Source organism: Desmodus rotundus, chromosome 3 (assembly GCF_022682495.2).
Source record: "Desmodus rotundus isolate HL8 chromosome 3, HLdesRot8A.1, whole genome shotgun sequence".
Taxonomy (NCBI): Eukaryota; Metazoa; Chordata; class Mammalia; order Chiroptera; family Phyllostomidae; genus Desmodus; species Desmodus rotundus.
In genome coordinates, this window is record NC_071389.1 from 153,633,009 (window position 1) to 153,649,576 (window position 16,568).

At 38.6% G+C, this 16,568-nt stretch overlaps 1 protein-coding gene, 1 long non-coding RNA gene and 1 pseudogene across 4 annotated transcripts in view; 1 reads left to right on the forward strand and 2 right to left on the reverse strand.

Annotated features, from left to right (window-relative positions):
* Positions 1-7,478, reverse strand: part of LOC123478203 (uncharacterized) — an 82,784-nt gene extending 75,306 nt beyond the window's left edge. The window contains exon 1 of the long non-coding RNA XR_006653353.1: positions 7,234-7,478. This is a non-coding gene — a long non-coding RNA (uncharacterized lncRNA). The remainder of the gene's footprint in view (positions 1-7,233) is intronic.
* LOC139440821 (E3 SUMO-protein ligase KIAA1586-like) lies at positions 111-4,635 on the reverse strand (annotated as a pseudogene).
* A 129-nt stretch (positions 7,479-7,607) lies between the features above and the next one.
* Positions 7,608-16,568, forward strand: part of LIMA1 (LIM domain and actin binding 1) — a 79,509-nt gene continuing 70,548 nt past the window's right edge. For 2 of the 3 annotated variants that reach the window (XM_024575359.3, XM_024575360.3), the window contains exon 1: positions 7,608-7,732. The gene's annotated coding sequence lies outside the window, so the exon portion shown is untranslated. The remainder of the gene's footprint in view (positions 7,733-16,568) is intronic. The other variant, XM_045184085.3, reaches the window with a different exon arrangement.

A 16,568-nucleotide genomic window follows, 5' to 3' on the forward strand; every position in this document is an offset into this window, starting at 1 on the left:
CAATTTGTTGTTCCAGTTATTTATGTATTCATTGGTTGTTTCTTCTATGTGCCCTGACCAGGGATCAAACCCACAACCTTGGCATATTGGGATGACTCTAACCAACTGAGCTACATGGCAAGAGTCTCATGTTTTAAAATTTCCCTTAAATGATAAGATTTCGCCCCACCATCTTTCCATAGTGAAGTTATTTCTTCATAAGGCCAAGAAGATGGTTCTAATAAATCAAAATAATTAAAGTGCTTTGCTTCTAAAAAAAGACATAAATTCATTACTTTTTATTAACATATGCATAGGCAGAGCTTCACATTTATTTTTATTAAATGGAATGCTTTAAACTTATCTGACAAATCTTTAACATGACAGTCATGCTTTCTAATACCAGTTCTAAATTTTACAAAGCTTGTATGGTGCATTTGATTAATTTTTTTACTTTCTACATGCTAGTTCATCTTGACTGCAATGCAAATGGAAATAATGAAAATTCTTCAGGAATGTTAATCATTAAAGCAAAGCCTTGCAAGAAATTAATGTTAGCTAATCCCTTTGCCAAACCAAAATAAAAAGAATGAGTAAAATGCATATATGTAATGAAGGATATGCCTGACACACACAGTGGCATTTTGTAAACTACATGTTGCCCATCTCAACCACAGTACTTGACCACTTTTAATAATTTCAATTTCAAATTCTTTAGTTACAGTTTCTAGCTTAACTTCATTTTTATTGGATTGGTGATAAATTGAATAAATTTTACCTAGAATATTTTTAAACAATTAACTTATTTTATTTTAGATGCTGAATTGCAATCAATGATTTACACAGTGCCAAATGATGACTTCAGAAAAATTACCAACAAATTTGTAGTTACTGCAGACTTCCTTCCCACTACTGTATGAACACCATTAGAACAAAAATGCAATTGAGCTCACTTTTAAATACTCATTATCAAAGCCATAGTCATTTAAAGTAGACAAGAATGTATTAGAAATATACTCTGTTGTGACTGATACCAATTCTTCTGAAGTAACAAATATCATTAACAGTACAGAAACTAATTCAACTGCATATTGGAGATTAATCACTAGGTGCTTTTCTTTAAAAGTGTAGATGCCTAATCAATTATAGCACATATCTGGCATTCTCTTCTATGATATTCTAAAATATCTTTGCATAATTTCTTTTGCAATATATTCTGCTGCTCTTATTGCACTGTATCATGTATGTAAACAACTCCTTATATAGACTCCATTTTTCTCATTTAACTCTTTTGCCCCCTCACTATCAGACAAAGACCTATTATGTTTTACTAAACTATAAAGACTATTAAAAACTTCTATGATAGTCCTGGCCAGTGTGGCTCAGTTGGTTGCACTGTCTTCCTGTACAACAAAAGGTTGTGGGTTCGATTCCCAGTCAGTGCACATATCTAGGTTGTGGGTTCAATCCCCAGTTGGCCTGAATGTGGAAGGCAACCAATTGATATTTCTCACATCAATGTTTTTTTTTCTCTATCTCTAAAATCAATAAACATTTTAAAAATTAAAAAAACTTCTATGATAGCATTGATGTCTTTATTTAATTTATACACTAAATTGGAAATTGAGTCATTAATTGATTCATCTAACACTCTTGAATTCTAGTAGTCTTAAAAAACTCACATTCCTTGCCCTGGCTGGTGTGGCTCAGTGGATTGAGTGCCAGCCTGTAAACCAAAGGGTCACCAGTTTGATTCCCAGTCAGGACACATGCCTGGGCTGTGGGCCAGGTCCCCAGCGGGAGGCACACAAGAGGCAACCACACATTGATGCTTCTCTCCCTCTTTCTCCTTCCTTTCTCCTACCTAAAAATAAATAAATAAAGTCTTTAAAAATAAAATATCATGTTCCCGGATTTTTTTTTTTTTTGCAGAAGTTTGCCTGCTAGTTTTATCAGTACCATTTGGGGTTACTAATTATGCCCTCCATCCTTTGGGCCAATGGATATGATTTTCTGCTCTCACTCCTAAATGCTGAACTGTTAAACAATCCTTACATCCACTCTTTTATTTCAAGCCATTTGTACTGTTCTGAAAACAATAACACTTTTTCATTCCCACAATCTGGAAGCACAAGGCTATTTCTTCCTTTGATGAACATAATGGCTTTTCTTCAATGATTGGTCATTCAATGATTTTGAGATTTGTTTCCATTAGCATAGGTATCACAAAATTTTTACTCCTATCATTATTTTCTGTGTCTATTTTAAAGTTCAGATTTTTAAAAAACAATAAATCACTGTTACTTTGGCATTTTAGAAATTGAAATCTGAAAAAACAATTTTGTTATGTCAATAAACTCACAATACTACTTGGGGGTTAACAAAAAAATTGTGTTTATTATGATTTTAATTTTTACTTTAAATATTGGGACTTGTTTAGCTATTGATTCTGAGATATGCTTTACACAAATTAGGTTGGTTTTTATTGTTTGTTTTTAATGGAGTTGATAACATTACACTGTCATAAATCAAGGACTGGTTTCTCTTTAAAGGTTTCATTTATTTATTTTTAGATGAGGGAAGGGAGGGAGATGGGAAGGAGAAAGAGAGAGAGAGAAACACTGATGTGGGAGAGAAACATCAATCAGTTCCCTCTCTTATATGCCCTGACCAGGGACCAAACCTGCAATCCAGGTGTGTACCCTGACCAAGTATCAACCAGAGTTCTTTCACTTTGTGGGATGATGCCCAACCAACTGAGCCTGCTGGTCCAGGCAAGGTCCAGTTTTGGAAACTACTTTATACCCAGTCAGTGGACATTTCTCTTTGGTACAGAAGATTAATTGTTTTTCTTCTTTTGAACCTCACATACATATTGATTCATAGCTACCAAGAATGTTAACTATGAAGTACCATAGAAACTGATTTGGGAGGGGTATTAGATGTTTCTTTTTTATTTATATATTTATATTTTTAATTCTTTGACTTTAAGTAATTTTTTATTCTTTCAATTATAGTTGACATACATTATTATATTAGTTTCAGGTATACAACCCAGTGATTTGACATTATATAATTTACTAAGTGATCATCCATTATATAATTTACTAAGTGATCATTGATAGATATGTATTTATTGCCATTTTATTATTTGTATTTTTTATCTTTTTTCCCTTCTTCTTCTTCCTCTTAAAGAAGACCCTTTTCATGTAATACTGGTTTGGTGGTAATGAACTCCTTAAGCTTTTTCTGTCTGGAAAGCTCTTTATATGTCATTTGATTCTAAATGTTAGCTTTGCTGGATATAGTAATCTTGGTTTTAGGTCCTTGTTTTTCATCACTTTGAACATTTCTTGCCACTCCCTTCAGGCCTGCCAAGTTTCTGTTGAGAAATCAGATGAGTCTTATGGGAGCTCTCTTGTAGGAAACTAACTTCTTTTCTCTTGCTGCTTTTAAGATTCTCTGTCTTTAACTTTGACATTTTAATTATGATGTGTCTTGGTGTGGCCCTCTTTGGATTCATCTTCTTTGGGACTCTCTGTACTTCTTTGATGTGTATGTCTACTTCCTTCATCAGATTAAGTAGTTTTCTGTCATTATTTTTTCACATGGATGTTCAATTCCTTGCTCATCTTCTTCTTCTGGCACCCTATGATGTAAATGTTGATACATTTGAAGTTGTCCCAAGGCTCCTTATATTATCTTCATTCTTTGGATTCTTTCTTTTTCTTTTTTATTTTCTAAACTGTATTGATTTTTTTTAAGAGACAGCAAAGGGAAGAGAAGAAGGAAGATTTTTTGGTTCCACTTATTTATGCATTCATTAGTTGATACTATATGTGCCCTGACCAAGGATGGAACCCATAACTTTGGCGTATTAGGATGACATCTAACTAGCTGAACTACCTAGCCAGGGCTGTATTCTTTTTTACTTTTGTTATTCTGATTGGGTGTTTTCTGTTTCCTTATCTTCCAAATCTCTGATTTGATCCTCCACTTCATCCACTCCACTGTTGATTCCCTGTAATGTACTCTTCATTTCTGACTGGTTCTTTTTTATGTTTTCTAGTTCAGTTTTTGTGTTTCCTATCTCATTGTTGAAGTTCTAAGTTCACCTACTCTTCCCCTAAGGTCCTTCAGCATCCTTATAACCATTGTTTATAATTCTGCATTTAGTAGATTGCTTGGTTCCATTTTGTTTAATTTTTTTGGAATTTTGTTCTGTTTTCATTTGGGACATGTTTCTTTGTCTCATTTTGGCTGCCTCACTGTGTTTGTTTCTATGTATGAGGTAGAGCTACTACATCTCCTGGGCTTGGTAGATTAGCCTTATGTAGTTAGTGTCCTGTAGGGTCCAGTGTCACAGCCTCCCCATTTGCCTGAGCTAGGAACTACAGGCAAGCCTTTCCCCACTCTGTGGGCTGTGCTGACCCTCCTATTGTAGTTGAGCCTTGATTGCTATTGGCAAGTCACTAGGAGGGATTTACCCCCAAGCCAATTGGCTGCCAGGAGGCTGCAACCACTGACCACTGTGGAGGATCAGCTGTGTGGGGGCTCACCACACAGAGTGGGCCCAATTGAGTGGGGCTCTGGTACCTGTTGAATCTTCCCCTTGAGTGTATGGCTTGTGGAAGTGGTTGGGTGTTGTTTTGACATGGTCTGAAGCTGTCCACTGGGTGCACTGGCTCTGGGGCCTCCCAGGAGTTGCAGGCCTAGGTCAGTTGCTGCTTATGTCCTGCCTGGGGCCACCCAGCAGGAGCTACAAAGTGATCTGCAGGTGGCTGATACTTGTGTTGGGCTTGGAGGTGCCCAGGAGAGTTCAAGCTGCAAACCAAGGCTGGCTGCTCCTAGTGCTAGTCTTGAGCCACTTAGTGAGAGATATGGGGCACGAAGGCCAGATGCTGCTTGTCTGGGAAATTTTAGAAAAGTCTGAAGCATGAACTATGTTTGCATGAAAAAGCCACTGGAAACAGTCTGGGTGGGCCCGAAAGATGGGTGAAGCAGGGTCTTGGGATCACCAGGACAGGGCAAACAGCATTAGCCAGGTTGATGGAGATTCAGATATGGCGCCCACCTGCCAGCTCTGTGGGAATGGTTCAGAAAAGGAACAATAGACTCTGCCAGCTAGGAAAAACCTGCCCCTCCAGCTCTTACCCTGATGCCACATAATTCAGTTCTTCCTCATTAGTCCCTGGTGCCTTTTGAGCTACTGCTCCAGCACTATAGCTCAGAATGAGTGAGTCCAAGTAAGCAAGTATGAAGGTCTTTTAAGAGGAAAGCCTGGGACTCCAGAAGCCCTTCATATCACTCAACAACAATCCATGCTGATTTTTACACCCAGAAGTTATGGAGACTTCTCTACCCAGCCCTGGAACCCTGGGCTGGGGGCCTGGTGTAGGGCTTGGACCCCTCACTCCTCAGGGGGGACCTGTGATTCCAAGACATCTCTCTTGATTTTTATCCACCACATGTGGGTGTGGGCCCACCCATTTCATGTCTCTGCCCCTCCTTCCAGTCTCCATGTGGCTTCTTTATATCCTTAATTGGAGGACTTCTGCTCAGCTAGATTTCAGGCACCTCTGGATAATGATCTGTAGTTTAGCTGTAATTTTGATGTGGTTGTGGGAGAATGTGAGTACTGCATTTACCTACACTGTCATCTTGACCAGAAGCACAGAAATAGCATGAATTTTAAACTAAAATAGTTATGTTACTTTTTTTATACTCATACCTTCAGTATGACTTGCTATTTCTTTAAAAACCTATCAGTTTAAATTTTTCCAACAATATCTCATAAAAATCAGACTATGAATAAATACTTGATTATGATTTGAATCATCAACAAAGACACATCCACCTAAGAAGTATAGTTCAGACATGGATGTTTGTTGATATTTTTGTTTAAGTTAACCAGTAAGACAAAAGGAAAACAGTGAAGAAGTATGTTGGAACATCATTCATGAATTGGTAACAGTTTTGAAGTACTGTTAGAATTCTTCCTCAATCTTTTGTGCTACTTACAATGTCAGGCCATGTGACACAAAGTTTAATTCTACGTTATCAATGTTTTCTCCACAAGCCTGTGCCTATTTTTGTAAATAAGGCTTTATGGGAACACAGCGACACACATTTTAAATCTAAGTTCCAAGTAGTTGTGACAAAGACTATACATACTGGAAAATCTGAAATATTTACTATTTGGTCATTTACAGAAAAAGTTGCAGATAAATCAACAAAACATAAGTCAAGTCCTGATCTGGAGCATTTGCCAATTTTCATGGTATAAGCATTCCTTTTGCAGCCAATTTTATGCTACAAATGTGACATCTGTTAATACAGAGTTGGGAAGAGATACATATATTAGACAGTATTTCCATCCTACAGATGGAAAACCTCAAGAGCAAAGTTACTCATAAAATGAAGTGAAAAAAAGAAGTGACGAATTTTGAGTATTTAACTGTTTTTAACATATTTAACTATAAATTTATAAAATTTGATTTTTAATAGTGGTTATGCTTACTAACTGGCTCATAAAATCCATGCAAATTTAGCAATTGAGCCTTGCAAACTAGTAAAAGCCAACTGTGTGTACTACTGACTCTATTTTCTTTTTAGATTTTAGTTACCGGTGTTTACTTTTAGAGAGAGGAAGTGAGGGAGAGAAACATCAACGTGTGAGAGATGCACTGATCAGCTGCCTCTCACACGCCCCCAGCTGGGGACCTGGCTCACAACCTAGGCATGTCCCCTGAGTGGAATCCAGCCAGCGACCTTTTGGTTCGCAGGCGGACGCTCAATACACTCAGCCACACCAGCCAGGGCTATTAACTCTATTTTCAAAAGGGCGCCAAGGGAGAGTTTGGGAGGGCAAGTAATTAGCCTAAGCTGGTGAGTGGCTGAGTCAAGATTCAAATATAGGTCCAAAATTCTGACCCAGGTTACGCTTCTTGGTGAATAAGGGCCATTATTGACTTCTTTTTTAATTATAATTTGTAGGGGGGATATATTGAGGTAACTCCACATGCAAGGGATTGCATTTTCTTGATATTGCATACTGTCTTACTGTGTGAAAGGTTAGAGCTGCTGGAGAACTTTGAGATTTGCCCTTGTCCAACCTCTTTACTTACTAAGAGGAAATTCAGCTCTAGTGAGGTGAAGCCACTTGATGTCAAGCGGTTGAGACAGGATTGATTTATAGCTCTTTCACTACACAGCGCGGCTTACTCTAAAATACCCACCCTGCAATGAACTTACCCCGAAATCACCAGGATTCTGGTTGGGGACTGGCCTAGTTGAGCCTAGGGCAAACCTCCCAGGCGTTCCTGAGTCAATTTGCGGTAACTCTGAGTCAGAGAGTTAATTAATGTCAAACTAGAGAAGCACAAAGCCCAAGGCGGTTAAGACTTGTAGATTCCTCAGCGAGCACAGTGGGGAATTAGACGCGGCCCCAGGGAAAGGAGCCCTCATCTCACGAGGCCAACACTACACGTAGCAGAACAACACCGTGAGCGGGCGAAGGAACGGCACGCCGCGGGTGGCGCGCACGCTCGCCCTGAGGCCGCAAGGGAGGCGGGCTGGCGTGCGCGCCCCCGTGGCGGTGGGCGGGGTGCAGGGCGGGGCTCTGAGCCGGACCGGGGCGGGGCCGCAGGAGCTGAAGGTGCTGCAGCTAGGTCGCGACAGGTGCGCGACTCAGAGCGCCTGGGACCTGTGGCAGGGCTGGAAGCAGTGCAGAGAAAAGAGCGCTTTTAGCCAGGTAAGGGCCTTCTCTTTTCATATCCTCCACAGCCGGAGAGTGCGCGGAGACCTCAGCTTTCCTCCGCACCTTCTTTCTCCCGCGACTTCTGGGGCGAGGGGAGCACAGGAGGGATCCCCTTACCCTAGAGCGAGGGAGGGGAGGAACCGCTGATCCTCTGCTCTTTCCTCACTTTTGAGTACTGCTCTGGGATTGGAAGCAATTATATAGGGCTGAACCTTTGCTGCCTGAGGGCGGGAGCTGATAGGAACTCTTTTTTTTTTTCAATTTACAGATTTTTTTTTTTTTTTTTTTTTTTTAGAGAGAGCCAGAGGGAGAGAGAGGGAGGAAGGGAGGGAAAGAGGGACAGAGGAAGGGAGAGAGAGAAAGAGAAACATGTGTTTGTCGCTCTACTTACTGATGGTTATTTCTTGTATATGCCCTGACCAGAGACGGAACCCTGCAACCTTGGCATATCAGGAGGACACTCCAACCAATTGAGCTACCCGCCAGGACAGAAACACTCTTTTTTAACTATACATATATTTTTGTGTGGTGCAGGAAGGTGACAGTTCATCCAAATTCAATTTCCCAGGGAAATGTATTATGATATTCAACTGCTCTTTTCCCTTCTTCATTTTCAGCCATTTCCTTCCTCTTCTATTTTTCTGCCCTTCCATTCTGCCAGTTGAACTCTTTTTAAGACACTTATATCACTTATATCCTTTGGAGGTATGTTGAGAGAATAGCAGTCCTTGCAGCTGGATGTATCATCCCCGAATCGCCATCCTGTATATATTGCTGGCACCTGTCACCAATGTACATAGCTGTTAATATAAGGTAACCGTACACCCCTGGCTACACCTACTAAACTTGAAGTTGTAGGTGCTAGGAGTAAACCATCTGGCGCCCGTCCTTGCCTCCTTCTGGTGCTCACAACAGAGTTTAGCTGATTCTGGCGAGAGATATTTGGACTACTATTGTCTGTCACTTAATTCCAGGTTTCAAAAAGCTGCCTAATCCAGATGGTTCTATCAAATCGACTTTTTTAGTTAAGATACTCACGGAGTTATCAGCCTTTAAGACAATGCCTCTTTAGGGAAGAGGTGTTTTGCCTGAGATAGTCTTTCTTTTGCTCTTGATATAAGTGGTTAAATGGAATACTTTTAATCGGCATAGTTACTAATACTATTCACAAATGATAAATATTTTAGGGACTGTGAAATAACACTTTCTTCTGAGGTCTCATATAGACACAAAAGAAAATAACCCTCAATAGACATTTCTAAGTTCCTGTGAAGTTATAGCCTGGATGAAGGATGATCATGTTTTAGATAGACCTTAAGAAGTTACAGAGTTAGCAGGAGAGATGATTTTAAACGAAAAAAGAAAAGGTGTGCGTGCATATATATTTCCTTGTTTTCCACCAATGGAAAAACACATAACATGGCAATAGGTAATTCCTTCAGAAACTTACTTTTTTGGACAAAACATTTATTGAGTGCCTCTGGTTTTGTCAGTCCTACTGTGGATTCAAAGTTCCAAATGTCCCTACTATAAAAGACCTTAAAATAGGTCAGTGCTATACTAGAGATCAGCCCAGAGTGCTGTGGGAGCATAGAGAATAGTTTGTTTTTAATTCTGTCTACTAGTTTTCCTTAAAAACAAAACAGAGTCAACAACCACAATCGTAAAAAACCTCTAAGTAACAGGGTTCTCTTCAATTCATGAATTTGTATCATTCATATTTCTTACCTTGTGTTCTGTCAACATTAAGGCCTTTTGAAAATGGGATTAGGTCCTGTTGTTAATCCCATTGCAGTTCAGTAAATGGTTGGTGGAGTATTTTCACTGTTCTGTAATGGGCCTGGAAGTGTTGTTATCAGGCAGTCCCTGAACTGTAGAGCTACTGGGAAGAGAATAGAGTACTGGCAACATTAGTAAAGCAGTGCCATTTTGTAAAAATTGCTCCATTGTGTAACTTTGTCTAACTGGGTACATTCAAACTTTGTTCCAGACTCTGGTTAAAAGGTGGACCAGATTTCAACCTTCTAATAATTCTAAGAAGAGAAAACTTCAGAAGTGAAAACAATTCTGTTAACAGCACATCTTGGTAACAGAGGATACTTTTCTTGCTGAAGTGTCCTCAAAATCTTTTTCTTTCTTTTTTTCTTTGGAGGTGGGGATAGGGTGGGTAGATGGGTGGAGAAGAAAAGGTCAGCAGTGTTAGGATTTTTGTAGAGTTTTGATGATCTGAAGTCTGTAGTTAATTATACAGATGGTGGTTGTTTTATTTGGTAATTTGAGCCATGGTATTTGTTGAACATGTTTCTGTGACATTGCTTACCTCCTTTCTTTCTGTTTACACTCTAGGAAAGTGGTCTTTACCAGGAATTTTTGGAAAGGCAGCAGGTATATTTGCATGTGCTTACAATGGGAATCTAAAATGATTACATTGTTTTCTTACAATGTTTTCGGGTACAAAGTTCTTCAAAGACATACAGACAAAAAAAAGAATGTTGAGAGTGTGGGAGATCATTAGACATGTTTGCCATAAAAGGCCACCTAACGACAAATTGGGAGAATTTGTCATTATTTATGTTAACCATGAAACTAGTTTTCAGGCATTCTTAATTCCATACACTCAGAAATATATGACTTTCATTTAGATTGGAATTTTACTCTTTCTGCAGATAGAAAAGTGTGTAACTTGGTTCTGAAGTCAGGAATTTCCATACGAAAAGACTGTTTGGTGTTTTAGAGGTTGCTATGGTCTTTCACTGCATTTTTTTTGATAGGAAGTTAAAGTACTTTATTTTGGATTGTGTACAGTAATCTACAGGTGATGCTAAATTACTTCACACAGACTCTCAAGGTTCTTTAACAAATGAGTGGTTGTAAATTCAGTGGTTTCTGCTTAATGGTTGTGAAATTGAGATTCTATGGCAAATGGTACTCCTGGTAGGGCCACACTGATATGTTGATTCTGTGGCTGGATGTAAAGTCCTTGAGACTCAGGTTATTGACCTTATGCAGACCTCTTTTCATGAAAAGGGCAAAGTTTGACCCAACAAGCAATTCGTTATTCAGCACATCAAGTTATTTCTTTAAACTTGAAAATGTTTCTAGAGACTTCACATGTCCAGTCTTAAGAAGTTAACACGCTACCATGACATTGTACATTCTTTTTCTTTTCTTTCAAATAAGTTCTTAACAATGCTACTCTAAAACTAAGAAGTTTCATACTTAGAAAAAAATTCAACTTTTTTGTACTTCTGATAACACATATGGAGCTTCACCCCCCCATTTGTCCTATAACATCGCTTACTATTTGGAAAACCTTACTATCCCTCAAACATGTTTTTTTTTTGCACGCCAAAGTATTGCCAATTTTTGTTTTGTTACCCATAGATCAGTAATCCTGATACACTTTTACTTGGTTCCAGATATCTACAATTTTTTTTTCTTTCATAAACTGAAATCAAGCAAATGGCCCAGGACTTCTTTTCCTCAAGGTCAGTTTTACTAAACAGGTAACATTTGCTTAGATTTGGCTTCCACCACCAGTCCTGGAGGAGATAGGTCTGTCTATACATAGTACCCAGTGATTTCCCCGTAATGGCCCTGTCACTGTCCTCCTCCTTACCACTTGGCAGCATTTAACCAAGAGGACAACTTTTCTGGTTCTTCTTTCCTTTGGCTTTCTTGATGTGACTGTACCTGGTTTTCCATCTTCTGATCAAACCACTTCCTCCCATGTCCTTCACTAACTCATAGTCTTTTTGCCCCTTAAAGGTGGGTATTTGCTGTGGTCCTGTCCAGCATCTTATTCTCAATATACTCTCTCCCTGTGCAATTTGATCTGCCTTAACACCTCCATGTGAGTGACTTGCAAATTTGTCTTTTTAGAAAATTTTTTCACATTATACATATAAATTCTTGTTTTGTTTGCATATATAAAACATACATACACATTTATAAAATAAGTACCATACTAATTATAGAAAACCTGGGGAAATTAATTATAAGGAATATAAAATACTTCATAATCTGTTCCAGAGGGAAATATAATTTGGTGTATTTCCTTCTAGTCTTTTTTTTTTTAATTTGGTACACACCCTAACAAACAGACGACTAATTGGGCTCATACTATTACAGTAGGTATAGTTTTGTACCTGTTTTTTTAACTTTACATTATATCATAATTTTTCATTGCATGAAAATCATTTGAACACAATTTAATGGATGTTTGTTTAATAATACCATATTGTATTGATTTGCATAATTTAATTGTGCACTTGGGTATTTTGATTGTTACATTATTAATAACTGAAAAAAATTGAGGGTAAGTTTATGCATAAATCTCTGTACAGATCACTCATTCTTTCTTCAGGTTAGATTCCTACAAGTTGAATTACTGCGTCAAAAGGCGTGCAAATTTAGAAAGACGAAACTGCTTCCAAATTGCTTTTCGTAAAGACCAGACTGACATTCTCACCTGCAGGGATTTTGAGTGCCCATTTTAGTGAATTCTTTGTAACATTGAATATTACTTGTAATCATTACTAATTTGATGAGTGATTTAATTGGTATTTTTTAATTATTCGTGAGTGAACAGTTTTCATACATTCATTTCAATTTCTTCTGTGAATTGCAACTTGTTTAATCCATTCTAATTTTTACTTGAGTCTTAACATTTTAAATATGTTGTTTTTTCTTTCTGGAGTTTTTTCATTTATTTTGGTGGGCAGGGAGAGTATAGTTTTTATTAGGCCAAATTGAATAAGTGGAGTGACAGAGTAGAAAATGTACAAGAAGTTTAAATTGTGGTGTTTTAAATGCCCATTGTTGTGAGAAGTCAGAGCTTGTGATTGATGAAACAGCATTGCAAAATGGGGAGCGTGCTGGCCTGAGAGTCAGGATTCCCACCTTGGTGCTGGAAACCAACCACTTAGGTTATCTTGGGTAAGTCATTCATCCTCTCTGAGCTTCATCTGTAAAATGAGAGGGCTGAGCTCTTGATCCCCAAATCCATACAACCTCTGTCCTGAAAGGATGACTTTTAATCACTGCTCACTATACATTCTGAAATTATTTCCTCTCCCATTCCTGAGCCTTGACCCATTTTAGACAGAGAGCCCAGGAAAGACTGGATGCAGTAAAGGCAGTCTCCACAGGGGTAGCAAGGCTTAAAGGAGCCTGGTGGCAATGTAGTGTGTTTGTGCCCTCAGCACAATGGACGTTGCAAAGATTGGCATTCTTTAGGCGCTCCCACGGATTGTCACTTGGAACCTGGTGAAGTCAGTCGGAAAAGCCCTGCTGACTTGTGTCACGAAGCACCGTCACCTCCAGTGAACGGAGAGCAAGTCTTACTTGTAAGAGGTTGAAGTTGCCAAGTTATTTAACAACTTTCACTGTTTTATTTTATTTTATTTAAAGGTTTTATTTATTTATTTTTAGAGAGAGGGGAAGGGAGGGAGCAAGAGAGGGAGAAAAACATCAATGTGTGGTTGCCTCTCCCATGGTCCCCACAGGGGACCTGGCCCGAAACCCAGTCATGTGCCCTGACTGGGAATCACTATTTTATACTAAAACTACCTTTAGTGTTTTTCTTTGTGATTTCTGGAAGCTCTTTACTTTAAGAATATCAATTCTTTGTTCTTTGGTCAAATGTTTAACTAGTTATTTGCCTTTTAATTTTGCACATGGTATATTGTTACTTATCTGTAGGTTGTTTACTTTGGGAGTCCTTTTCTTGCTTTTATGCATAAAAGTCTTCTGTCATCTAGAGATGGATTAAGTATTCACTGTGATTTGCTTTTAATTTTTGTGGTTTTACTTTTTATATTTAATTTTTAATTTGTCTTGAATTCGCTTTGAATACCAAACCAGTATGTTTAGTGCCTTTGCACATCCCTGAGCTTCAGATCCGCATTTCCAGCTACCTGGTAGACTACGTGGGTAGTATATCTATTATCAGGCGCCTGCGTTCACCCAGGTTCCCTAAGGAGAAAGTCTGAGTTGTCTCGAACACTTCAGTCCTTCTCTCCTCCCACATTTAATCACCAACATTGGTTGGTTCTGCCCCAACAGTGATGATGCCTCTTTCATCAGTCTTCTAATTCAGATCCCCCTTTTTTGCTAGAGCCCCTGAGCAATCTTTAGAGTTAGCTTCAGTTTTTCCCTTTCGGTCCAGAGTTGTCATAAAAAAAAAAAAAACACTGATTTTCAAAGTATGGTTCCCTCAATTACTTGTTTCAGAATCACCTGGGATGTTGGTTAAAAAGGTAGATTCCCAAGTCCTACTGAAATCTACAAATAAGCATATCTGAGGGATGGGGACTGGGAATCTGCAGTTTTAACAAGTACCTCAAGAGATTCATGTATACACTTAAGGGGAACCAGTGCCCCAGTCAATTAAGTCTGAGTTTCTCTGCATGCCATTCAAGACCCCCACTCTCACACCCTGACAGCTTATTTTTCCAGCTTATCTCTCCCATCACTAGCTACCCACCTGGCACTGTAGTTATACAATGATTCCCGGTTTCCTGGACCCACCCTGTCCTTTCCTGCCTCTGCGCCTTTGCTCATGCAGTTCCCACAGCCTTATTCTCCTCCCCCTCCTGATGAAATCCTTTTTCTTAAGAGGTCAAATAAAATGCTAGTTAAAAAAAAAAGAAAGCCTTGTCTAATTTATCTTATTTGAATCAGTGTCCCTCCCTAGTCTTCATTTAGCACTTTATTTTTACTTCTTTTTTTTACCTTAAGGCTGTCTCTACTTATGAATTATTGCCTCCTTAAAAGATTATAAGCCTTCTAAGTGAGAACCTTGCTTTTCCTTTTCATTTCATAGTCATTATTCATATAATAAGCAATTAAATACAGAGTACATGAAATATATCTCATCTTACAAACACTATTATATAAGTGTTCAGCTTCACATCACACTTAAAATAAAATTAAAATCTTTACCATTGCTTATAAATCCTTATTTAATCTGGCTGCCATGCATCTCTTTATCATCTCATACTTTTCATTCACTCCCTACCCCTATTTCTCCTGCCTCAGGGCCTTTGCATTTACTATATTCTCTGCCTGGAAAACTCCCCTATCTCTTCTCTTTACCTGGCTGGCTTCCTTTATCCTCCCCATCATTCAGGTTTCAGCTCAAATGTCATTCACTCAAAGAGGACTTCCCTGACCACTATCTAAAGCATCTGCCCCCTTTGCTACCACCACTCCAGTTACTCTTTGTATTTCCTTCACAGCATTAATCACAGTATTTAATCACCCTGCTTCCATGGTAGAATGGAAGCTACATGAGAGCAGAGGCCTTGTCTGTCACTTTTAAGGTTGTACCTTTAGCAAAGAGAGAACTGCTTGACACGGGGTTAGTACTCAATAAATATTTGTTGAATGAATCAATAAGCCTTGAAGATAGACTTCTCATTTTAACAATTCTTGTTTTGGTTCACAGTCCAAAGCTTTGTTGTTGTTGTTGTTATTTTAATGGCCAACAACTGAGGTAGTTCCATCAGGGTTCAAATCAGGTATCAGTCCCTGAGGATTTCTGAAGGTAGCCAGACAAAGGTTTGGATGCTGTGATAGGCGGGATTCGGTTCCATCTGAGTGCAGGTTTTCCAAGGTGTTCCCAGGACCCAGGCCACTATTTTACTACCTGTCAGCATGTACTTCCATGGTTATTACTGCTGGCCAATACTAGTCTTTAACACTCATTACATTTTGAAAAGCACATACAGTACAACTGGCATCCAGTGGACTAGAGGCCTCACACAGCCAGTTTTCTTCTGCTTTCCTTCTCCAGCAGAAAAATAAGAAAGCCATGGAGAATCTTCAAGGAAAGTATATTTTCGTTATACTTACTCCATACCCTGAAATAGGACAGTGTATTGATTAGAAAGATTTTCAGCCGCAGCTTTGAACAAGGGGTTTCTTGTTAACATCTGGTTGAACCAGACAGTGTAACTGACCAGTTCTGATTATCTTCCTGTTCCTCTTCATTGGGTAGCCCTATTTTCTAATTCCATTTTTTTGTCTTGAAACTGGACATAAATTTTATTTAAAATAATGTTGGTTTTTATAGCAATTTATAATTTTTCAAAGTACTTTTATGTTTATCCTCTAATTCAATCCTCATAGCCATTCGATGTGAATTATCTGTTTTTCAGATAAAGAAATTTGAGAACCAAAGAAATTGACTTTCCCATGCCAACTAAAATACCACTACTCAAATTTCGCTCAATAATTTTTAAATTTAATTTAATTTTTTAAATGTTTATTTATTGATTTGAGAGAGAGAGAAGAAGGAAGAGAGAGAGCGAGGAAGGAGGAGAGAACGAGAGAGAGAAACATAAACATCGATTTGTTGTTCCACGTGGTTGTGCATTCATTGGTTGAGTCTTGTAGGTGCCCTGACCAGGGATGCAACCCGCAACCCGGTGTATCAGGACAGCGCCCTACCTGAGCTACCTGGCCAGGAATCAATACCTTTTTTAAACAGCAGTATAATTTGAGGTAATTTTTAGAAGGTAAACATTAAAATTTAATCTAAACACTAGCAGCAATATGTTTGTAACTAGTCCTTATTAAGAAATGAGATCCATAGCATCAATTAGCAGAATTTGATCACTTCTGTGGCTGTGCGAGTTGGTAATTCTTTATGTGACCAGACTCAGCTGTGCTTGTCCTTGATTAAAGCATTGTTTGGTGTTAGCCTCTCAGAATTTTTACAGAAAAGAAAGATTAGAGAACTTGCCTAGAGAAGAGTCACTTTTCAGTAAACCTGTTTTAATTCTCCTGCTTGAAGGGATTGGTTAAATTGATCTGAACTGGCTTT